Raw genomic sequence first — 25,075 nt, 5'->3', positions numbered from 1 at the left:
TATTTGTCATCAGTGACCAATTTGAATTTAGAATAATTGTGGGAAATGGTTTACTAAGGCTTGAAGAAATAGTTTAACAGTTCTTTTTACCACCCCATTTTCAGTTATGCAGTCCTCAATTGTTCTTTAGTAACTTCTTAACATTGTAACCTGTGAATTTCCATTCAAAACACTATGCAATAGAGAAATCACAATGGCTAAATCAGGAGTAGGTGGCAAATAAACTTTTCTAGCATAAAGATTTGTCTGTGTTAAACTTTAGTTTAGTCTGTTTGTCTGACTTCAGAAATTGGGTTTTTGTAGGGGCCATGTCAGTGTTCTCTCCTTTGCCTGCATCCTCTGGTCTTATTATAGATGTGCCTTCTTGCATCACATATTTTCCTCTATTCCGTCTCAATAATTTTTTTTAAGGAGATGTGGATCAATTGTTAATGAATCGCTCAGTGGTCAATACCATGGAAAGAATGACAAGGAATGCTCTGCTTTTAATAGGGGTGTTAGTCTTTAAGGGCATAGGAAGTGGGTTACATTTCAGAAATTATGGATGGTAATCCAAACTGAATGATACCGACCAAGGGAAAAGGAAAGAGAACTTGATCTGTTCCCACTTTGCTGTTTTTTTTTTTTCAAATAGATTTTGTCTTTTGGGCAGCTTTTGGAAATTCTACTACCCAAATTGAACTATTTCAGATTAACTTTCTGCAGTTCAAAAACCAAAGATGAGATATTGTATGACCTTTTCAAACTTAGCAATTCAAGGTGCAATTTTAATAGATGGATTCCATTTTACGTGGGCAAAAGATCTTAAATGTTCTATTCACAAAGCATCAGGGGATGTTAAGTTCTTGCATAACTGGCTATGTCCAAAGACGGGACACTCATTTTGCTCATTTACAGCAGAAAAATGGATGTTGTAGATAAAAATGGCTTCTATATATCATGAAAATTTATCCTTGAAGGGCAATTAATCAAGACATGAGAAAGGCCTTTAGTGAATCTTTCCAGACCGAGTTAGAGAAGGTTGAGGATTCATTCAAATGCACACCTACGAGACTTTCAGAAGTGCTTGTTGACTGTTGAGGACCATCTTAGCACAGCTGGAGTGTTTCACACTAGCCAAGGTAGGCTCTAAGCTCAAGGTTCTCAATTACTTTTCTGTGTAATGCCTGAAATGAAACAAAATTGAGAGGCAATGGTAAGTTACTCAGCAAAGAAGAGTGATTTGTAAGTAGTTAAAGGAAGGTCAGGGTGAGCCTCAGCCTATTCAGTAGACTTTTGTTCAGCTTCCGTAGGAGAGCAGTTTTTTTGTTGTTGTTGTTTTTTTTAATTTTACAAAGGTCTTTTGTTATGGCACTCATTTTTGAGGGACACACTTTAGTAATAGTAGGTATCATTCACTGGCAGGAGACCACCAGGATACTGATGTCAATTAAGGTACTGATATGGTTTTGCTCTGTCCCCACCCAAATCTCAACTTGAATTGTATGTCCCAGAATTCCCCTGTGTTGTGGGAGGGACCCAGGAGGAGGTAATTGAATCATGGGGGCTGATCATTCCTGTAATAGTGAATAAGGTTCACGAGATCTGATGGGTTTATCATGGCTTTCTGCTTTTGCTTCTTCCTCATTTTCTCTTGCTGTCACCACGTTCTAAGATATGCCTTTCACCTCCCGCCATGATTCTGATACCTCCCCAGTCATGTGGAACTGTAAGTCCAACTAAACCTCTTTTTCTTCCCAGTCTCTGGTATGTCTTTATCATCTTATCAGCAGCATGAAATCTGACTAATACAGATACTATCTTAGTTAATTTTCCTAGAAGCAAATTCTGAGATGAGGATCCAAGAGCAAGTGGTTCATTGGGAAAGCACTCCCAGGAAACACTGAGGCATCAGGGGATATTGATAAAGCATGAGTTGTTAAGTAAATTATCACTGGGGACAATGGGAGCTCAATCTCACTGGGAAGCTTTAGGAAATGATGTGGAATATGCTTCAGATTTATTTACCTTATATGAGGAGCAAGGAAGGTCAGGGCAGAAGAGAAACAGGAGGCAGTGGCAGGGTGTGCTACAGATGGTGACATTTTGATGAAAGAACTGATATCTGAAAAGGGCTTTGGAGATTGGGATGAGTTTGAAAAGGGCAGGAGGAAATCCTGCACATAGGAAGATAAAGCAAAGAGAGGAAGCCAAAACAAAAAAATCACAGGAATGTGAGAACATTTGATACATTGATTCAGGAATGAGGGACAGTACTGGGTTAATAATAACCACCCACTATTATTAGTTTTTACATATCCACAGAATGGTTATTAAGCAAGTAGGTTTTCCAAGACCTGATCCTTTGTTTCTTCCTATTGGCTTCTATTTGACTAAATCCTTGATGACTACCAGTAGGGGACAAGTAAGGAAAAAGAAGAGAAGGAGGAGGAGAAAGGTCAGAGGAGGATGAGGGGAAGAAGAAGAAGATTAAGGAGGAAGAGAGCAAGAGACAATGTGGACAATATACTCTAGATCAGAAGATTTTAAGAATGGGTTTATGGGCCAACATTAAACAGTAACAACTTTTTTCTCTGGTCCACAGCAGAAAGAGAAATAAAAAGGCAGTGTAGTAAAATTCCCATAAAGCTAAATCTAGTTTGATACCTTCTCAGCATTTTGACATTAAAATTTTCTCTCCTTTATGTGACAATTTAATGGATGGGTATGGATGGGTTTTTTTTTTTTTTTTTTTTAGAAAAATACTTTCCCAAAGCAAAATAAAGAATTAGAAACCTCATGCTCTTCATTAAAAAAAAAAATGTGTATATCTATTTTGCTGGTAAGAGAAACCCAGAGTCCTAGAACAATTAACCTCATCAACAGAGGTATTCCTTAGATCATTCTAAAGAGCCAGTAAATGGTAATGACTGCAGGTCACTCCTTAGCAAGGCTGCACAGAGAACACAGCATATTAGAGTGGATCAGAGCACAGGCTGAGGCTGGAGAAATTAGAACTCTATCTATCCCACGTGGCCACTTGCTGTCCATGAGAACCTTTGTGGATTATTTACCCCCCCCCCTTTTTTTGTGTGTGGCGTGATCTTGGCTCACTGCAGCCTCCACCTCCCGAGTTTAAGTGATTCTTCTGCCTCAGCCTCCCGAGTAGCTGGGATTACAGGCATATGCCACCACGCCCAGCTAATTTTTGCATTTTTAGTAGAGACGGAGTTTCGCCATGTTGCTCAGGCTGGTCTTGAACTCCTGACCTAGTGATCCACCCACCTTGGCCTCCCAAAGTGCTGGGATTATAGGCTTGAGCCACCATGCCTGTGCTATTTAACCCTTTTGTGTCTCAAATTATTCATCTATAAAATGGATCAAATAGTAACATGTACTTCAGAAAGTTGATATGAAAATAAACCAATTAATACAAATACAATGTCTAGGACAAGATCTTCCACACACTAAGCAAGGAATAAATGCTGCCCGTTACAGTTAACTAGAGGTCCTACCATGTGTTAATAGAAACACACTAATCATACAACTGGAAATTTCCCAAATTGAGTTTCTAAAATAATGCTTTATTACTAAGTTACTTGGTCTATATACACTACAACAGGTAGAGAAGTATTTTTAAACAAAATATTCAAATAACTAAACATAATTTTAAACACTGAGGGCAGAGATATCATGTATTAGAGGTAATGACTTTTAAATTCTTTAGATTATTTGAATGAACATACAGGTACTCTTTAGATGGACTCTCCTGCAATAAAATTACATTTGTATGAAAGCATTTGTAAAGCTTTTAAGATGTAATACTACTTATTTATTTATTTTTGAGATAGGGTCTCACTCTGTCACCCAGGCTGGAGTGCAGTAGCGTCATCATGGCTCACTCACTGCAGCCTTGACTCACCCCTAATCCTGGGCTCAGGCGATCTTCCCACCGCAGCCTCCTGTGTAGCTGAGACTACAGGTGTGCATCACCATGCTTGGCTAATTTTTTTTTTGTATTTTTTGTAGAGAGAAGGTCTTGCTATGTTAGCCCAGGCTGAGCAACAAGGGATCTGCCCACCTTGGTTCCCAAAGTCTTGGGATTACAGGCATGAGCCACTACACCCAGTCAACACTATTTCCTGACTACTTGTTTTTACGGGCATTCTTTGCAAGCATTTCTGACTCTAATTGGTATGGAAAACAATGCCATTTTCTTCTTAGTTAAGATACTCTGGAAATTTGTAACTATAGTAACTATATAATACTATATACTGAGATGGGATAGTTCCCTCGACTCCCTTCGCAGGCCGGAACTGGAGTGGCTCATACTATAGCCCGCTGCTGGTCTTTCCTCACAGGAGGGAGTATGTGAGTGAGGGACTGCAGGAACCAGAGTGAATGAATGCTAGAACCAGTCAGCAGCTCCTCTCTGGTGGGAGCAGTCTCTGTGCGGACCTCACGGCAGCCTCTAAGTGTGTTACAACAAATGCTCTTTCAGTTGTCATCTAGGGATGGCCAAGTGTCAACCAGCTCACTGGAGGGTCAAGGTGGTAGCCCCTGCCCTCTTGGCACCTGGGTTCTTGTCCGGCATCCAGGAGGAATCAGGTCACAGGAATGCTTGAAAGGTGATGAACGTGTAAGACTTTACTGAGCGGTGGGTGGCTCTCAGAAGAAAGGGAGGCTGGAAAGGGGAAGGGAGGGGGATCTTTCCCTGAAGCCCGGCTATTTCCGCCTGGGCCCCTTTCCAAAGCTGCACATTCTGAAGTTAGCTTCCTCTATCCATAGTCTCTAACACTCAGCCGCTTGTATCCTCAATGCTCAGCCGCTAGTATTTTTCTGCCAGCAGAAGTCTTTTATGGGCACAAGATAGGGGCGGGGCAGGCCAAAACGGCAACATTTGCGCAGAAAAATGGGGTCAGCTGTTTTCACTTAGGGCCGTGGTTCCAGGCTTAAGGGTGGGGTTTAGCCGGGAGTCCAGCCCTTCTGCATCATTTCCATAACAACTGCATTGTAGAATAAAAAAGCAAATGAAAGTAGTCAGTTTTAGAGTTTAGATTTTTCCCAGTGTTTCAATAGCAATTTATTGAACAGGGAAGTATGTAAATAGAGATTTAGGAGGTGAAAATGGTTATAACATGAGTATAGCTAGGAACCAGAGACTATGAAAGACAGAATAAGCAGAGTCTCCACAGAAAACTGAAAATGGAACAGATGGGCTAATTCTGCATTTTCAAGAGTTCTTTCCAAACGTGAAGGCCATCCCAGTGGACAAAGGAAAAGAAGTTTTGTCTGAACTCAGCACCTGAAGCAATAAATGCAGACTGTTTTCCCGTTATCTTAAAAAAAAAATCTTGGCCAAGATAGTGGGGAGAGTGATGAGAAGAAAGAGACAAGACAGGTTTAAGATGCATTTGCTTCTTTATCTCCTAATGGACAGAATACAATTTGATTTAAATTCCAAGCAACATCGCGTTAGTTGAGTTCAGCAGAACTCCCGAGAGATGGTTATTGGCCATCTCTAATCACTTCTGAAGCGGTCACCTGTCTGGACTTTCACAAGTCAGCTGGTTTCCAGACCTCCTGGAGGTGGTGGCTAGAGTACCTGGGAGAGACTATACACTGTTAGCTTGTTTCTTTCTTGTGTTGTTCTTATACCCAAGGAAGCCACAAACAGCTGTTTGTGGGTGTCTACCACCATAACTTGTTGGGAAAATGCAGTTTAAATTATGGTTTCGAAATGACATTTTCCAGTCTGACAAAATACATTTCTATTTTAATTCCTGTTTAAAAATGTGGAAACTGATTTGAATCGCCCCCCCCCCAATGCCCCTCTCTTCATTGCAAGTGGTAGGTTGATAACATCTGGGTGTCTACCCTGGATGGCTAATTGTAGATCCAGATGGTAATTCACATTTATTCCAATATGATTACATCCTTTTAGTGGGAATACCATGTCCTTCATATTTTCAATTTATTAAATTCCTACTATGTGCAAACAACCCCTTTTCTAAGTGCTGAGAAGAATGTCGATGAAATGCAATGTACAACCTATGCACATACACACAAATACACTCACATATCATGGACACTTGATTAAGTAAATCCACCGTGAACAGTGGATTTACATATTTTGAGAAATGGTGATTAAAGTTAGGGTTTGCAGAAATGGTGTTACTTAATGTTGAGTAGATTCTAAGATGAAAATGCTGAATGCATGTTTTAAAAAAGATGATCTGCAAAAACATAATTTGTAGAATACAACATTTTTAACCAAAGAGTGAATATTGTGATGTAGACTGAAAAATCAGAAAATTAAAAGTGGATGAAATTTGCTCTGAGTTTATAGGTTTTCCAGTTGCTGCTTAATAATTACCAAGTATGTGGGAAGCCCAGAGTCACACAACGAAACTGAGTATATGATTGAATTTGCAGATATAGCATTTCTGAATCTGCAGATTTCTCATCAAATGCTAAAGCTTGCCCAAGGTTGGTTTTGCAGGTGGTGATTAAAGAATAGTCAAAAGAAATACTCTCTCTCTTTTTTTTTCTCTCTCTCTCTCTCCCTTTGACTCTTGCTGATATTAGTACCAGAAGTTAAAACTGATATAACTGTAGGCTAGTGTGGTAGGCACGTGTCACAGTTTCAGCAATACCATTACCACTAATTGGGGGAATAAAGAAACCCTGCCGTTTTCCTCTCTGCCTTCCAAAGAAGAGGAAGAAAATCAGACCCCATGGACTCCCTTAACTTTCTGCCACAAGATTGTATAGGCCAGACTGGAGATCTGTCTGGTCCTGTCCCTCTCACATATTCCTGTATCTCTGCCTAATTGGACAATCAAAGAGATCTCTGTGTAGTTGTTTAGTCTTGGCCCAAGATGTTTCTTGATATCACATGTCTATGTCTTCTAAATGCAGCCTGTCTTTAATTTTTGGGGATGCCTTCCGTAACCACCCCCAAGCAGATCCCATCATAGCTGCCCTCCTCCATACACACACTTTGTGGGGTCCTAAGACAAATCACCAGTTCTTTCTTTATGAAATGATACCACATCTGTCTCCATCACCAGACTGTGGGATACTTAGAAGGTGAGAATCATGAAGTGTTTAATGATCTGGTCTCCTGGACTTTGTAGGCAGTTCCACATGGTGGAAGCTCAAAAGATGTTTGCCGAAAGAATCAGGAATAAAGGAAGGCAGTTATCTAAAACCCTAGCACCAGGAAATCTTGAAGTAAATCCAATATTTATCAGCTCTGGTGGTTTTTCTTTCTTTCTTTTCTTTTTAAATTTTTTTTCAGTTAATGAAGAATGTAGCCATTTCTTTCTTTTCTCTCTCCCTTCCTTCCTTCCTTCCTTCCTTCCTTCCTTCCTTCCTTCCTTCCTTTCTTTCTTTCTTTCTTTCTTTCTTTCTTTCTTTCTTTCTTTCTTTCTTTCTTTCTTTTCTTTCTTTCTTTCTTTCTTTCTTTTCTTTTTTTTATGGAGTTTCACTCCTGGTACCCAGGCAGGAATGCAGTGGTGTGGTCTATGCTCACTGCAACCTCTACCTCCTGAGTTAAAGCAATTCTCCTGCCTCAGCCTCCCAAGTAGCTGGGATTACAGGCACTCGCCACCACAAAGGGATAATTTTTGTATTTTTAGTAGAGACGAGGTTTCACCATGTTGGCCAGGTTGGTCTCGAACTCCTGATCTCAGGTGATCCTCTCGCCTCAGCCTCCCAAAGTTCTGAGATTACAGGTGTCAGCCACCGCACCCGACCAAATATAGCCATTTCTGACATGGCACCCACCTTCAAGTCATAAGTTGTGAACTCTTTTAACATTAAAAAAATGTATATATATAATAGAGGCATGGCCTCACCATGTTGCCCAGGCTGGTCTCATACTCCTGGGCTAAAGCAATCCTCCTACCTTGGCCTCCCAAAGTGCTGAGAGTACAGGCATGAGACACTAAGCCCAGCCATGGGCTACTATCTGGAAGTGATAGTAATATAGAACGCAAAGGAGATGAGATGCCACGTCATCTGTCTTTCCTTTAGTCCTTAACTGCAACATCAAATCTAGGGCCTTTAGCATTTGAGAAGGAATCAAAAGAACTGTATGTGTGAATCAAAAGAACTGTATGTGTGAATCCCATCTTGCACTCCATCTCCCTATGTGACTCTGGACTCCACACCTACAGGAGTATTAAGAGATAACAATTGGAAAACTTATACATTCAGAGCAAATTTTATTCACCTTTACTTTTCTGATTTGCAATCCATATCACAACATTCATTCTTTGATTGAAACTGCTGAGTTCTATCGATTATATTTTAACTTTGACTTAAGAAGCCTTCAAGGCATATTCCCCCAGAACATAGCAATCTATGAAATTCTGGATCCATAATGTGTTGTCTTTATGTCAGTATAAAGTAAATGTATAAATATTTGCTGAAGCAACTAAGCCAAATATTAAGAAATCATGGAGCAGGCCACTGCAACTTATCACTTCACTGTGTATCTTACTGGACCACAGATTTTCTTCCAAAATTTAAGTATTAAAAAGGCAACTTCTCAATTTCACCAGTGGGTATTCAGGAAAGCCCCAATAGTAAATGAACCAAATGAACAGGAATCCAAATAAAGTTTCTAAAGCAATTGTGATAAAATTAAGGGTTGCATTTCTCATCAAGGATTCAGTATTGAGTAACTCTAAAAAATCATGAACGATTGCTGTAGTGAATACATAAAAATGATACATCATACAAAGAATTTAAAATAGTAAAATTATGTTTTATGCTCAGCAGCCATATACATAGGGGGAACATTTACCTTTAAGTGTCTCCATGGTGTCATAAACTGCAGAGACAGTGTTTCAGTGGGTCTCAAACACTTAACAGCAGAACCCATTCTAATTGACATCTTCCAGTCAGATCACGATTAAACTGAAAAACCCCAGCACTTCCTTTTCCTTTCTTTTTTTTTTTCTTTCAGTAGCTTAGGCATACAAGTGGTTTTTGGTTAAGTGGACAAATTGTATAGTGGTAAAGTCTGGACCACTTTTGTTTTGCTTTCATTTTTGTTAAGGTGAAAGCGGGAATGACCAAGCCTCTCCTTGCCTTTTGTGGTCATCTCTCTGAGACCTCAGGACTTTGTTAGATCATAAATGTGACCACCAAATTAGAAAGGCTGAATAACCAAAGCTAAACATTTGACCTTTCCTTAGTTTGTTTTAAAAATCATTCCTACTTATTTTTAATAGGTGAAATATGTATATGGTGAAAAGTTCAAAAGACACAAAAGGAAATAGAAATTTATAGTTTGAAGATGACAACGTTTAGCTGCCATATGCCCTCTCACTACATAAATCACTAGAAACAAGAAGGAAAAACAAGAGTGTCAAATGGAGAAGACAGCTGCATATTAGACAAAATTTGGGACAATTGAAATGTTGAATCAGAGTGGATGCAAAAGGCATCCGACTACTATTCATGCAAATCACTGTGGCTATATAATATTCAAATTACTGTGGCTATATAATAAACTTCAGTATTTGTTTGGCCTAATCCTCCATCCTCACTGTTGCCCCTTAATATTCAAGGTTATTGTTGCTTGCCCATTTTTTTCATATGAAGTTTAGAGTGAATTTATCTTGTTCCAAGTAGAGTACTACTTGTCATTTTATTTAGATCACCCTCAATTTATAGTTAAGCCAGGACGGTTTAATAACTTTATGATACTAAGAACATGGAATTTTTTTCCATGTTTTTGTGTCATAATGCATTTTTTAACAGATTGCTCATATTTTTGTTAAATTTATTTATGTACCTTTTTTTGGTTGTTACTTTATGTGACATTTCTCATTCCATCATATCTTCTAATAATTTGAATGTATGAAGATTATTAAAGTCTGTGTATTATTATATTTTCATGCCCAGATACTTTTTGAATTCTTGAATTGTTTGATTTGTTTTAAATTAGATTCTTTCCAGTTTCTCATACGAACTTCTGCAATGATTATTTCATTTCTTGGTTTCTCACTGTAATTTTTAAATTTTTCTTTACTTATATCAGCTGGTATTTCTTGAGCAATAGCAGCATCTTTGTCTTATTGCTAACATTAATGAGAATGCTGTTTAGTATTTCCCCAATAAACCTATTGCTGACTTTAGGCTATAATCATTCATATTTCAGAGCATTATTTTGTTTCTACTTCATAATGTTTTTTAAATTAAGAGTGGATTTTGATATGGTGTGTGTGTATGTGTGCATATACATAAATTATATTTATATATGTGTGCATATATGGCATTTTATGTGTGTATGACATATATATGGCATTATATATGTGTGTATGTATATATGTATCTATATATCTATAAATCTATATAATGCCATTTATCATCATAAATTCTATAAAGGCATTTTGTAGAATTTATGGTGACAAGTGTCCACTTTTGGTCTATTTATATGATAAATTATATTAATACATTTATTAGTATGAATTACTTGTTAAATTTTTCTATTGAATCCCATCTTGTTATTCTGTGTTATTTTTTAATGTGCTGCTGCATTTTGTCTGCTAACATTTTGTTGGTATTTTTGTATGATTTTTTATCATGGATTTGATCAAGAGTTTTATTGTATTGACTCTCAGGTTTTGGTAGCAGTGTTACAGTATTTAAAAAAAAAAAAATTTGAAGTTTTCCTTTCTTTTTTTCTTGTGCTTTAGACAAAGCTAAAACGATAAACATTAGAATTCTCTGTTCTTCCAAAGTTTAGTCTAAGTGCCCTGGGAAACCATCTGTGCTTGATGCTGTTTTGGAAAGGCAGGTCTTTGAAATATTTCACCCCCTATGGCAATTGGATTGCCTGGATTCTCTATCTTTTCTTGAATTGGTTCTGGTCAAGTTTTGCTCAGCAATGGCCATGGAGAATCTGTTAACTATATAGAAATTGTATTTTTGGAAGCATCGTTGACAGCTATTTAGGCACTTTGTATTTCCTTGGTGAGCTTCTATAAAGTCAGAGATATAAAAAAAAGTAAATTCAAAACATGTGCCACAGAATTGCTAAACTAAAACAAGCATAGGGGAGTGTCTTGACTGTAAATGAGCTACTGCCTTCCAATAATGGAAATTGGCAGGAATATTTGACTGACAGGAAAAGACAGGGAAGGTTTTCAGAGCTTGTAGAAAGCTCTTCAGATGTTGCATAGCTCACAAAAATAGAGTCCTCTTTGTGAGAAAGCTGCTTGGCAGAAACCAATATTTCCATCACTTATTATTTTAAAACTCAGTTTCTCACCCTGGGGAAATCACTAATTTCTGGATGTTTGTCACAAAGCTTTGGTACATCTTTGTAAATACCAAAAAGAAACCCTCTGCTTACCATCTCAGATCATGAACTCATTCCTATAGTGTCAATTTTTTTGAACTACTCAAAGTGTATTGTCCTGTGCAGGCCTAGAACTGAGAGGCAACAGGGAAGTAAAGAAAGAAAGCAGATAAAATAAATCAATCTTAACCACCTACTATGTATATGACATGGTAAAAACTCTTCATATGCTATGTTATTTTTTATCACATCAATTTTACAGAGAACTAATGAGGTCAGTGAAGTTAAATGACTTCCTTCAAGTCACATTATTAATGCATAACTGAGTTGCAACATCAACCTGTGTTCTTTTCACTACACTATCTTGTATCTCAAATGACAAAATGAAGAGCTTCAAAGAAATAAAAGCGCGATTAGTAGAGTGAAATATCTATGACCCTAAGTAAAGGGGTTAAAATATTCCATGGGCAACAAAAGCCGAGAACATCAAAATTTCACATCTTAGTCAATCATTTTAACTCCCGTTTTATCAGCCTTTTATCACATCAGGGGAAATAAGCATTCTTATTAGTTTCTATTTTAAAGTTGTCAGGCACATTAAAAAGAAAGAAAGGTTTTCAGCAACTTTCCAGTCAGAGAGGTAATTTTCCAGGTCGGCAGTTAGTACCTGAGTGTGAATGCTATTTTGGTCTGACCTAAACATCAGCCCACCATCCATAAGTAACTGTCAGACACCTCTCCAAAGAATTTCCTGTGAAAAGATAGGCTTCACAGCAGTGTACGGGAGACATTTAATCTAGGATGGTTTTAGAAACTAATTTGTAGCAGAGAAACAATGCTTCCCAGTAGCACACTAACCAGAGCCCACTGTTTCTTCTCATTAGTTCACACATACCCCTCACTAATTTTCTTAGAACTCAGATTTTATTTCATTATTTAATGAGTACAAAGGACGCTATTTGGGTGATAAGCACACTAAAAACAGACTTCACTGCTACATAACACAGCCATGTAACACAATTACACTTGTACCCCTTAAATTTACGCAAATAAAAGAAGTACTCTTTCCAAGTGCTTTATGGGAACCACTATCTCCTTAAAATGATATTGCAAATAATATTTCTAAAGTTAAAAATACTTTTAGGAAATGCTGAATACTACATTCATCTCTTGGAATCTGCAACATACATCCACATAGTCAAGGCCCTGAGAAGTCCTGCAATAAACAAACTTGCTTAATTTTGTTTAATCCAGCATTTTCAAAGTAATATTTGAGTAAGATGCATCATAAACTGTTTTCTTTCAGTGAATGGAAATGTTTGACAGAGAGAGACGTTTGTAAACTAACTTTGAAAATACGTTATTGGAACATATTTCTTTCCCCATTTGGCCCTATTAGGATAAGTTGAGAAACCTAGGAATAAAAAGCAAATGTAGGCATGTCGAAAATATTAATAATAACAATAACCGTATTCTACGAATAACAGTTCCTTTTATTCATGGAATAGCATTAATTTTTCATCCTGCCATATGTTCTGTATATAAACTTTTGTTCAGGTCCATGAAGCAAGCGCAACCACAGCCTTATTGTACATCCTAGAGCTCAGAATGTTTTTCACTTTTCTAAAAGATTGTAAAAAGAGGAAAAATAAAGAAGGAAAAAACAGAAAAGACAAAAAATAAAAAGCAAAGAAAAGGAAGAATGTACATCATGGGCATTCAAACTCCACATGTGATCCTCAAACCCTAAAATATTGACTCTCTGGTCCTTCATAGGAAGTTTGCCCACTCCTGTTAATCTAAACCAAAAAGTTAACATAATTGAAGTTAAGAAAGATGTATCATTTGTTATAAATTATATAAAATACTTTTTAAAAAGAATAATAGTTCATCTTTCATTTTAAAGATTACCCTTACTCCAGGCTGAATGCAGTGGCTCATGCCCATAATCCCAGCATTTTGGGAGGCAAAGGTGGAAAGATTGCTTGAGGCCAGGTGTTCAATACAAGCCTGGGCAACAAGGTGAGATCTCATCTCTACCAAAAATAAAAAATAAAAATAAAAATTAGCCAGGTACGATGGTGTGTACCTATAGTCCCAGCTACTCAGGAGGCTGAGGCAGAAGGATGACTTGTGCCCAGGAATTAAAAGCTGCATTGAGCTATGAGTGTGCCACTGCACTCCAGCCTGGGCAACAGAGTGAGACACCAATTATAAAAGTTAAAAAAAAAATCAAGATTACTTCATGATATAATTTAAAATTTAATTACTCAAGTGAAAAGCATGACAATGAAAGGATAAGAAGGTTCAGGGAGCTCCTAAATTTGAGAGTCTAAACCCTCAAATTTAAATTCCATATCAAGAGGCAACATTTCATAGGATGAAATAAAGATTAGCTTTAATTGACTCAAAATAACTTTGAAGTCTATACCAATTGAAGAATTTCTAACCTCCATAGAATCACTTACAATCTCATAGTCTATTATTTATAAAATAAGCAGATTGAAGTTACTGCTTCTTAGTTTAATGAGAGAGTATCACAATTATCCAGTAATTAAAATATGTGAGGTTTGCAAGCTGCAACTCTGTTTCACATTAAGCAGGTCTTCTCCAAAAGTCACTGAATCTGGGACACTTTTTCAAAACACAGATCCCTTAGTTAGGTCCTCTCTCTTGAGATATGTCTTTTAGGTGTAAGGTGGGTCTTATAATTTGATAGACCTTCCAGGGACTTCTTTTTTGCTTCTCCCCTCCTCTTCTCTTCCTACTGCTGTGTAACAAACCACCCTAACATTTAGTGACTTAAAACAACAGTGTAATATGCCTACTCTCTTTGGGTCTTTCATGCAGTTGTAGTCAGAATGGCATGTGAAGATATGGTCATCTGAAGGCTTAATTGGGCTGGACATCTAAGATGGTTTATCTGCATGGATGGAAGTTGACTGGGAGCTCCTCTGGCATGACTGGCTAGTAAATCTACAAGTGGCCCCTCCATGTTGCTTGGGCTTCTTACAGCATAGAGTTGGCATCCAAGCAGAAGTATCCAAAAGTCCCAAGTGGAATTTTCCAGAGACCTAGCCTCAGAAGTCCAGAATGTCACTCCTACAACATTCTATTGGTCAAGCAAGTCATTAAAGCCAACTCAGTTTTGAGAGGAGGGGAATTAGGTTCCATTTCTTGATGTGAGGGTTAGCATGAGGGCACAGAGAGGGAAATAATTGTTACTTGTATCTTTGGAGTTCATCTACCATGATTCACAGCTAGATGGTGCCTGCTTATTTAAGAAGCTCCATCATTCCCAGTCTATAAAGAATAAAGGGATGGCATGTCCCCTTTTAATTTCTCACTGACAAGATATTGATGCCACTATTTCCAGTGGAAAAGTGGAAATTACAAACTATGGAGCACTATGATTTTTTTTTTTTTTTTTAAAAGAGGAGCTGCATTAGGACGGCTTAAGGTTGCAATTGCATTAATTTTCTGTGGCAATTCCTTGTCAAGTAACTCAATGTGTTTTGTGACTTCATCAACCATGGGATATAGAGTCTGGATTGTACAGTGCAGGGTATTTCCTTAATTCAAGATTGATATGATTCTGCAAGCACATGCAACATACACAACAAGGCAGTGTTCTCATTGGTGGGGGGTTTTCAGGACTTACGGGATTGAATGAAAGCAGCAATTGGACAGACTGATTCATTGCTCGGGGAAGCACCTGAAAGCAACTCATCTGTGTAAATGTGTCTCTCCACTCATTTAGCCAGGCTGTATAGTTTCCCCTTAAAGCTCTGTCTTTATATCTACAGCTATCCATATATTTTATTAATCAATGTATTGGAAGGAATGTTCTTAAATAAGAATTGATCTAGCTGTTTGGACTGATCCTTACTCAAGGGATATTACGATGAGGAGTAGGTAGGGGAAAGGGAGGTCCATTCAGTAGGGCTTCACATTCACCAAAGATCTTAAGTTTAGATCTAGATGTTTTCTCCAAATGAAGATAGGCATATAGTCAGGAGGATACCCTGGCACAGATTAAAAAGACGTTTATTCCAGTACTGGACCCAAATTCATTTTCAGACCATTACAAAACTTGTAATACGTAACAATTTTTTTCAGCTAAAACTAAATCTTTCTACTGTCTGTGAATAGCACCATCATATTGTTACACTTTTGTATGTACATATTAACGTTGTAGAATTTTTTCCAAGATAAATACATCCAATTGGCCACAATGTTTGAACTCTGTTTTGACATTGTTTTCAACTTTCTTAATATGTAGAGCATCTCAAGAGTTGGCAGGCCTTGTCTTGGCTTTGAGAAGCCACTTACCTCCCTCATCTACATTTTCTGGGGGCCAGGACAGTGGTAAAAATGGCTGCTCTCTCTATCCAATATTGATTGCTCTCCTTAACTTACATATGTCACATAGGAAAAAAATGATCATCTTAGCAGCAGGTGGAAGAAAGTCATTTTTTGGGAAAACTGTATCTTCTGAAAAAAGCCTTTGATATGTGGCAGTTGCATGGAATTTATTTTTTTATATTTTGAATATCAACCAAAGACATTTTTATTCTCCAAAATTATTGGTGACAAGTTTATCTATTTTGTGGTAAAGTTATGTATCTAAGTTTTCTACTTATACGGAGTTAATCATTTAGACTCTGCAAGAAGCCAAAACAAAGTTGCATGGAATTTAGCTTTAAGCTTGTTTCCACATTCACGTAAAAGATGGAAGAGAACTTTAATAATTTTGTAGAAAGAAGGGGCAGAGGTCAGCTGAGCAGTGTGTATAGAAAAAGTTCAAGGAGAGAGATGACCCCTGCACCTAAAGAGACTTGTTGCATTGTTCCCTGTATAAATCATTGTTAAAATGCTCGCTTCAGTCAATTCTACATTACTAAGAAATATTTTTGTGTGAGTGTTCTTTTTGAGAACCTTAAAGAGGATAATGAAATGGCTGGCTATTTGCACCACATAAAGGAATAATGTGATTTGATGAGAGTGGGTGCCATAGTTTGAATGTGTCCCCCAAAGTTCATGTGTTGGATGCCCAGTGCAAACAGAATTGAGAAGTGGGAACTTTAAGAGGTGATTAGGTCCAGGGCTCTGCCCTCACGAATGGTTCAATGACATTATCTCTGGAGCGGGCTAGTTATTGTAGGAATAGGTTCCTGGTAAAAAGATGTATTTGGCCCTCTTTTTTCTCTCTCACCTATGTGATGCCTTCTACCATGTTATGACACAGCAAGAAGGCCCTCACGGATGCAGCTGGTTGATCTTGGACTTCTCAGCCTCCAGAACCATAAGCCAAATACATTTCTGTTTATTTTATTTTACTAATTCTGTGGCATTACATTAATACCACAACAAAAATGGGCTAAGACAGATGATTACACAGCAGGACCCCAGCAGTGCAGAAAATGAACAGCTGTGTTCTGGGCTGCTGTAGCAAGAGCAATAGCCTTGATAACGGGAAAGAAGAGGCAGAGGTTTGCTGAGCCTAAAAGGATTTTCATGACTGGAAAAAAAGTAACCTGGGCTTTACCTTTGTCCCACTAATGCTAGGAAGCTTTGCCCAACTCTTCTCTATGAGGAGACACAGCCAGAGTGTGATTAGAATCACTCTTTAGTACCAGACAGATTAGAGCCCACAGTCTGCCTCTTTCACATGGTAGTAGTGAGACATTTGCCAAGTTCCTTAACTCTCTCTGCCTTGTTTCCCCCAGAGTGTATTGCAATTAATGGTACCCACCTTAAGGTGTTTCTATGAGACTTAAATGAAATGCATAAAACATCCCTGTTGGAGACCACACTTAGTAAGTGTTCAATACATGATAATTTTTACTGTTATTTGTAACAGTATTACCATAACTATAAAAAATGTTCATACATTGGTTAAGGACACTATAGGAGTGCCATTTGTTTGGAGGGAACATCATGCTCTGGCAGTTCCACATTTGCCTGGAATTTGGCAGGAACAATTCGGAACAGAAATAGCTAAAGCAATAGACACAGGCTTGGTGATTTTTCAAAACTGAACTCAGTCTTGGAGACACAGTGTCCTCTGGAATTGGAACATAGACTCTGGATCAGAAAGCAAACATTACAACACAAATAAGTAAGACCTGTGTGGAACAGGGACCAATGGAGGCTCCTAAGAGGAACAGAAGAGGAACAAATGGAATTGATGGGATTCAGAGTCGAGAAAATAAAAAATAAAAAAAATCCCAAACCTGGGGCTTAGAGTTTGTTAGATCAGGTCTTCAAGAATCAGACCTTGAGGTCAGAATCTGTGGGCTCCTAAGACATACTGGTGAAGACATGGGGAAGAGAGACAGGGCAAGGGAAGGGCAGAAGCCAGGCAAGATCACAATATTAGAAACCGCAACCTTAGCCTGATCTCAGGGGAGCTCTGCAGCTTGGCTTGCGCTAGGATTTTGCTTCTCTTGAGATAAGGAAACTGGCTTTTGTTACTCAGCACTGGTAAGTCATTGTCACTTTCCAGCTCTCACTCTATGCAGCAACCAGAAACAGAATGGAGAATACCTGCTGGAGGTCAGTTACCCTGACCAGAGCTGAGATGTGACCACTCATGGCATAATATTCAGTTGGCAGCCACCAGGATGATCAAACTAGTTGTTCTATTTAAATGCTTCTGTACAGCAACAGGGTGGTAAAGGGCTATTGCCTTGAGCCCCCTGAATGCCTGATAAGAACCCTGCTGCCTCAAGCCCACCTCCAAGGCCCTTCAGATCTCCCTAAAGGCTGCCGGCTACTTATCTGATTGTCCAGTGACCAATCACAGAGGCTGAAGGAGGTTCAGGATATCGCCTATGAATGGGGTTTTCTACATCATCATTGTTAAATTGCTAGTCTATCCTTTAATAAAATTGTATCCAGGTCCCTAAACTCTGCCTTCATGGGGATAAATTCGAAAGCATGATGACCACAGCAAAGGCAACACATTTTGGGATTTTCGTAGGTGAATTTCTTTTCCTTATCTAGGAAACCTGGGACATTTTTAGTAATGTCCTTGGACTGATTTAGTAAAGTTTCTCAATGGCAACTGGGTTCACTTTTTTCCAAACCCAGGTGTTTAATGGGAAACTTCAGAGAAACAGCCTGTGAATCACTCTTAAAGTGACACACTCTGAGAAGGTGGGGGGTGGGGGAAAGGCAGTGTGTTACCATTTAGTACAATGCAGTTTATAACTATGTGAGTTCCAGTCTCTTGTGAGTTCCATTGAGTAACCTGTAATCACTGTTTTGACAAGCTAAATCTGTTTTTCATCCAAGTTGGCAAATAGAGCTGTTTCATAATACAGTGGGGAGGAGGACACACCTATAAGAGTGTTATGGAATAACTAGAGATGCGCTGCTAAGATCTATGGGTTTAACTCTTTCCCCACATTATTTGCCTCCTAGTCAAATTTCAGTGGAATATGAACAGGTCAGGGCCCTGTTCAGCCATGCTCAAGGAAAGATGAGGCATTTATTTCCAAATTAGTTCCTGAATTAGCTCTAACTGGTGTATGTGATAACATGTCTTCTGGTCTTTGGGATAGATGACCAGGTGTGTGTGAGTATGTGAAGAAGTTGTCAAAGACTGAGTTTCTCCAGAAGCAGACCCTAAAAAGTTGTGAGTGTCAGCAACATATTAAAAAGTTATCCCACAAAGCACTGGTTGAGATGTGGGGAAGTGAGCCAGGGAAGGAAAAGGGTATATTGTTGAGTGGTAATCACTGTGGGCCATTGGGGTTGAATCCGTCTGGGAAAGCCTGAGACCTGGTGTAGAGCATGTGCCTCAGGGTTGTCCCCAGCAGGGTGATGGTAGCATCTCTGTATAGACTGATGCTGTTTTATTCCTTATTTATCTGTCTTTTCAGGATAGACCTGTAAGTTTGTTGATCTGCAGTTGTGAGGCCAAGAGCAGTGGCTCACGCCTGTAATCCCAGCACTTTAGGAGGCCGAGGTAGTTGGATCACCTACGATCAGGGGATCCAGACCAGCCCCACCAACATGGTGAAACCCTGTCTCTACTAAAAATACAAAAATTAGTTGGGCATGGTGGCAGGCGCCTATAATCTCAGCTACTCAAGAGGCTGAGCCAGGAGAATCGCTTGAACCCGGGAGGCAGAGTTTGCACTGAGCAGAGATCACACCATTGCACTCCAGCCTGGGCAACACAGTGAGACTCCATCTCAAAAAAAAAAAGAAAAAAGAAAAAGAAAAGAAAGAAAACTGCAGTTGCTTGGTAAGTTGGAACGAATGGGGTTACGTGTAAAGTCTTAGTTATTACTTGACATTCTAGAAAGTGGGCATTAAAAGGGCATCTCTGTAATTCAAAATACAGAAACATTGGGAAGTTTTCTGAACTGTTGCTTTCTATCAATATAAAGTCTTTAATGTTATCCTTCCATAAACAAATTTACAGCAGCCATTTTTACATTTCTGGGTTGATGTTCTTACTAATGGCACTCCAGGATAGGACAAAAATGGAAAAACCCTTAGACATCTCCACAGATGTACCCAAGGTGAAGGAGAGATATAGGGAAGCAGGACCACCTCTCCAAATTCCACAAACGAAAAACTAGAAGGGCAGTCTAAGAAACGCCAACAAGCAGGGACTAAGAAAATGGAAACAGCAATCCTGTTGCTTTAAAACAATGTAGGTGTATTAGTGAACTCTAGATTGTGGGTCAGAAGATTTTGTTTTGAGTCCATTGTTCACTCCGTCTACAGCAGTAACCAGGATCTACTCCTCATCTCTCCTGGCCTCAGTTTTAGGATGGAGACGAGGAAAAGGCTTCATTATATGATCGCTTTTGGTGCCAATAATTCTGCACATTTATTGGCTTCTTTGCTTACATTTTTTCAGGGGGAAAGATAATTTTTCTTTTTGTTTTATATCCCTTTTTTACCCATTACCAAAGCAACATCGCAAACATAGAAAACATATGAAAAATAGAAACAGGGAAAAAATATCCATATCCCCGCTACTCTATTTTAGTACGCCTCTTTCATTCTTTCTTATGAACACGGTTTTTACATAGTGAATATGATAATTTGTATACATTTGCATATTTTTATACAGATGTGAGAAAGAGAACAGAAAAGAAGGGGATAGTTCTTTTCAAATACTTGAGAGTCTGCCATGTGGAAAAGATGACACACTTATTCTATGTAGATTCAAGGACTCAATAAGAAGAACCAATATCAATTCTGTCTTGCTACAGGGAGAAAAGGTTCCTTTTCTGTGTCTCCAGACAGTGGTGGTGTTCAAAGGGGATGGAATAGGGAAATAGGGAAAATTTGAGATGTGCTAGGATGAGGTGATGTCACTCCATTTTGAGAAAAATATTCTCAAGGTTTCACCATTTAAGGTTTCACCGTTTAAGGCCATTTTCTGACATTCCGACTAGCATCTTCCATCCATTGAAAACTCCTAGTAGCCATTTAGCCATTGCCACACTTCTAGGTTGATAATCTTACTAACGACTCTTCTAGAGAGGACACAAACGTGAAAACCTGAAGACACCTCCACAGCTGTGCCCAAGGCAAAGATGACACATAGGAAAACAGGACCTATTCACAGCCTCTTTAATTTCTAGTTCTTTAATATCTATTACCAGTTACTTCAAACTTCATTGACTTTGCCTTGTACACTTCTCTTAATAAGGCCAAACTGGTTTATTTCAATGCCTGCCATATGCTATTTCTGCAAAACATTCTATTCAGATCCATGATATTGATTCTCTTAGATTAATCACTGATGATTTGGCTCAAATCACCTGTGGGTAACGTAGGTGGCAAATGCAGCCAGGCATGTAATGTCACTTCCATTAAACATTGCTCTAAGAATAAATTTGAATTATTCTTGAGAAATGAGTAAAAACAAGACCTCTAATTTTTACAAGCTTTTTCCTATACCTTCTTTTTTTTTTTTTCTTTTTTACTTCAGTGCAGTTCTTGAAAATATCTTTTGGTGTGCCCAGGAGTTAAATTAATCATCAACTGGAAGCCAACTCTGTTCTGCTTGAAGAACCATCTAGAAGGGGACATTTGGGTATTCAACATCCTTGTAAGATGAGAGAAGCATAAGCAGGAGGAATTAAGTCCTCTCGACATATCATTGCAGAAGGCATTTAGCTAAAACATTTTGCTACCAAATTGCTTTTTTAAAGGTTTTATTGAGATTTACAACTGAGAGACTTCAGATGGCAGAGGAAGGAAGATATTCAGGCATAATCTGGAATAGGCATGCTTAGGCAGGAGACCCACTTCTTACTGTGTCTGGTGTTTCAATTTCTGTCTATTGCAATAATTATTTCTTAATGATAGATGGGTCTTACTTCATTATGGTACCTTTAACTCTTTAAGTTCCATCTATTTGTTTAATTTCATTTGATCTTAAAACAAAAACTCTAACAGCTGGAAATAAAGACATAAACTCATTGAAAGAACAGGAGACTCTGAAAAATAATGGGGTTAATGAAGTCATAAGAATATTAATAAAATAATAGTAATGAGATGTGGTGTTGGGTCTTCTGCTGCAAAATTGCATTTGTTTTGGTTTTAGTTTATTTTTTCTTTTTTAACTTTTATTTTAGATTCAGGGGTACATGTGCAAGTTTGTTATACAGGTAAATTGTGTGTCACGGGGGTTTGGTGTACAGATACTTTCATCACTCAGGTAATAAGTGTAGTACCCCCTAGATAGTTTTTCTTTTTCCTTTTTTTTTCTTTTTCTTTTTCTTGAGACGAAGTCTCGCTGTGTCGCCCAGGCTGGAGTGCATTGGTGCGATCTCGGCTCACTGCAAGCTCCGCCTCCTGGGTTCACACCATTCTCCTGCCTCAGCCTCCCAAGTAGCTGGGACTACAGGCACCCGCCACCACGCCCGGCTAATTTTTTGTATTTTTAGTAGAAACGGGTTTCACCATGTTAGCCAGGATGGTCTTGATCTCCTGACCTCATGATCCACTCGCCTCAGTCTCTCAAAGTGCTGGGATTACAGGCGTGAGCCACCACGCCCAGCCAGTAACGGGTAGATGGTTTTTCTATCCTCACTGTACTCCAACCCTCCACCCTCAAGTAGGTCCTGGTGTCTGTTGTTCTCTTCTTTATGTCTATATGCACTCAAGGTTTAGCTCCCACTTTTAAGTGAGAACATGCGCTTTTTGGTTTTTTGTTCCTGTGTTAGTTCACTTAGGGTAATAGCATCCAGTTTCATCCATTTATTTTTTTGTTTCCTCTATGTCAGGTTGCAGATGGTTATACATATATTTCATCCTTTTATTTTTAAATAAATTATCTTTGAGTGTGAGGCAGTAGTAATTGAAATAAGGTAGACCAATACTGGTATATGACTTACTATTGCCTTTGGAGAGAGACAGTATAGTACTGTGGAAAAAGCATGAGACTAAAGACTATAAATGGGCTCAAATATTAGCTCCATTTTCCTTGTATGTCTTCCCTTCAATGCAGAATCCTATTCACTTAATTCATCTAAGCCTCAAACTCTACCTCTTTTTAAATTCTTTCCAAGGTGACCCATAATTGTATATCAGTTGGCAATCCCTAATTGTTGGGAATGGGGACCAGTTGTCCTGTGGCTGCTAAGTAAAGTAGAATTTTCTAATATTTCATAAAAGAAGTGTCAAAGGAAGATGCCCATGAAGTATATAGTTACTGAATGCCTGTAAAAACTGAATATCAGTTGCAGTGTCTGCAAGGCATCTCTAGGTTGGTGATTGTATTCATGTCATTATTTTGTGTGACTACTTTGTAGGTTCAATGATGTGTAACTTGCCTAAGCTCATTGTTTCTAAATAAAGTTGTAAAACAGAATCTCTGCTCTGCAGGACTTGGCTTCCCTTTATGTGGAGTGCCAGAGGTAGTTCTGAATTTGTACGGTGGCACAAATCTTGGGATTCCATGGTAGATAAGTATGCCATTCTTATTTTTTTCTTTTAATGATTTTCCCTCAGCTTTTATAAATTAAACATTTTATTTTGAGATAATTGTAGATTCACGTGCAGTTGTAAGAAATAATATAGAGAGATACCCTGTACTCTTTACTCAGTTTTAGCCATTCTAGTCACTTATCTCTTCCTTAGAAATTCTAGAATAATCTTTTCTATATCTCCAAGAAACTTGCTGTGATTTTGCTAGCAATTGCATTAAACTTGTAAATTTGAAGAGAACTGACATCATTGGTATGTGGAGTCTTCCAATCCACCAACATGGTATTTTCACCTATCTACATTTTTGCTTATTTCTTTCATTAGCATTATGTAGTTTTCAGCAAGTAAGTCCTGTGAATATTTTGGTAGATTTACACCTAAGTAGTTTAGTTTTTGAGTGACTGTAAATGGTATTTATTTAATTTTGGTTCCCAAATATACATTTTTGGTACATAGAAATACAATTCAGTTGTAGGAGTGTTTTTGTAGATTCCTTTAGACTTTCTACATAGACAATTATATTATCCGAAAATAGAAATCATCTTATTAGTTTTCTTTCTGATCTATATGCCATTGATTGGTTGATCAATTGATTGATTGATCTATATGTGCCTTATTGACCTGGCTAAAATTTCCAGTGCTTTGTTGAATAAAAGTGATGAGAAGACATCCTTGCCTTATTCTCCATCTTAGAGAATAAACATTCAGTTTTTCACTATGAATCATAATGCTATCCATGGGTTTTTTGTAGATGTACTTAATTGAAGAGTCTCCCCTTTTGCTTATTCAACTAAGAATTTTATTATGAATAGGTATTGAATTTTTAAAAATGCTTTTTCTTTATTGATTGATGCAATCATGTAATTTTTCTCCTTTAGCCTGTTAACATGATAGGATATATGAATTTTTAAATACTAACCCAGGCTTGCATCCCTGAAATGAACTCTATTTGCTTATAGTGCATACTTACTTTTATATATTGCTGAATTCTATTTAGTAATTTTTGTTTGTTTGTTTGTTTGTTTATTTGAGATGGAGCCCTGCTCTGTTGCCCAGGCTGGAGGTCAATGGTGCGATCTCGGCTCACTGCAACCTCTGCCTCCCAGGTTCAGACAATTCTCCTGCCTCAGCCTCTTGAGTATCTGGGAATACAGGTGCCCACCACCATGCCCAGCTAAGTTTTGTATTTTTGGTAGAGATGGAGTTTCACCATATTGGCCAGGCTGGTCTCAAACTCCTGACCTCAGGTGATCTACCCACCTCAGCCTCCCAACATGCTGGGATTATAGTCGTGAGCCACCGTGCCCGACCATCTATAATTCTGAGGGATAGTGAACTATTGTTTTCCATTTCTGTACTATCTTTGTTTTGCTATCAGGGTAATAGAGCTTCATAATATAAATTGAAAAGTGTTATTTTCTCTTCTATTTATCTGGAAAAGATTGTATAGAATTGGTATTGATTATTCTTTCAATGTTTGTTCTTGTTACTTCTGAGCTGAAGTGGGATTTCCATTTCTCCTCATGGTTTCTACTGATACCACAGTAGGGTACCATCCTCATTTCGCATTGTATTAAGGACAAAATATACAAAAATTCCTTCTTGAATATACTGGTACTGCTTCCTGGACTAGATATGATTTTATAAGCCTGATTCTTCAGGGTGGACGGAAAAAGATAGTGATGATTATCAAGTAATTCTCATTGGTATCTTGATGTTTCAATCAAGTGGTCAAGTGATTTTATCTTTTCTTTTTTTTTTTTTTTTCTTTTTTGAGAAAGATTGTGCAGTGGTGTAGTCTCAGCTCAC

General features: G+C 38.1%; 1 long non-coding RNA gene across 1 annotated transcript in view; it reads left to right on the top strand.

Moving 5' to 3' along the window:
- LOC126929345 (uncharacterized) overlaps nucleotides 1-23,795 on the top strand; it is a 54,936-nt gene extending 31,141 nt beyond the window's left edge. Inside the window, exons 2-3 of the long non-coding RNA XR_007717156.1 lie at nucleotides 19,189-19,556; nucleotides 23,165-23,795. This is a non-coding gene — a long non-coding RNA (uncharacterized LOC126929345). The remainder of the gene's footprint in view (nucleotides 1-19,188; nucleotides 19,557-23,164) is intronic.
- Nucleotides 23,796-25,075: the final 1,280 nt, after the last annotated feature.

This window comes from Macaca thibetana, chromosome 10 (assembly GCF_024542745.1).
Source record: "Macaca thibetana thibetana isolate TM-01 chromosome 10, ASM2454274v1, whole genome shotgun sequence".
Taxonomy (NCBI): Eukaryota; Metazoa; Chordata; class Mammalia; order Primates; family Cercopithecidae; genus Macaca; species Macaca thibetana.
This window is presented reverse-complemented; position numbering and strand designations above follow the sequence as displayed.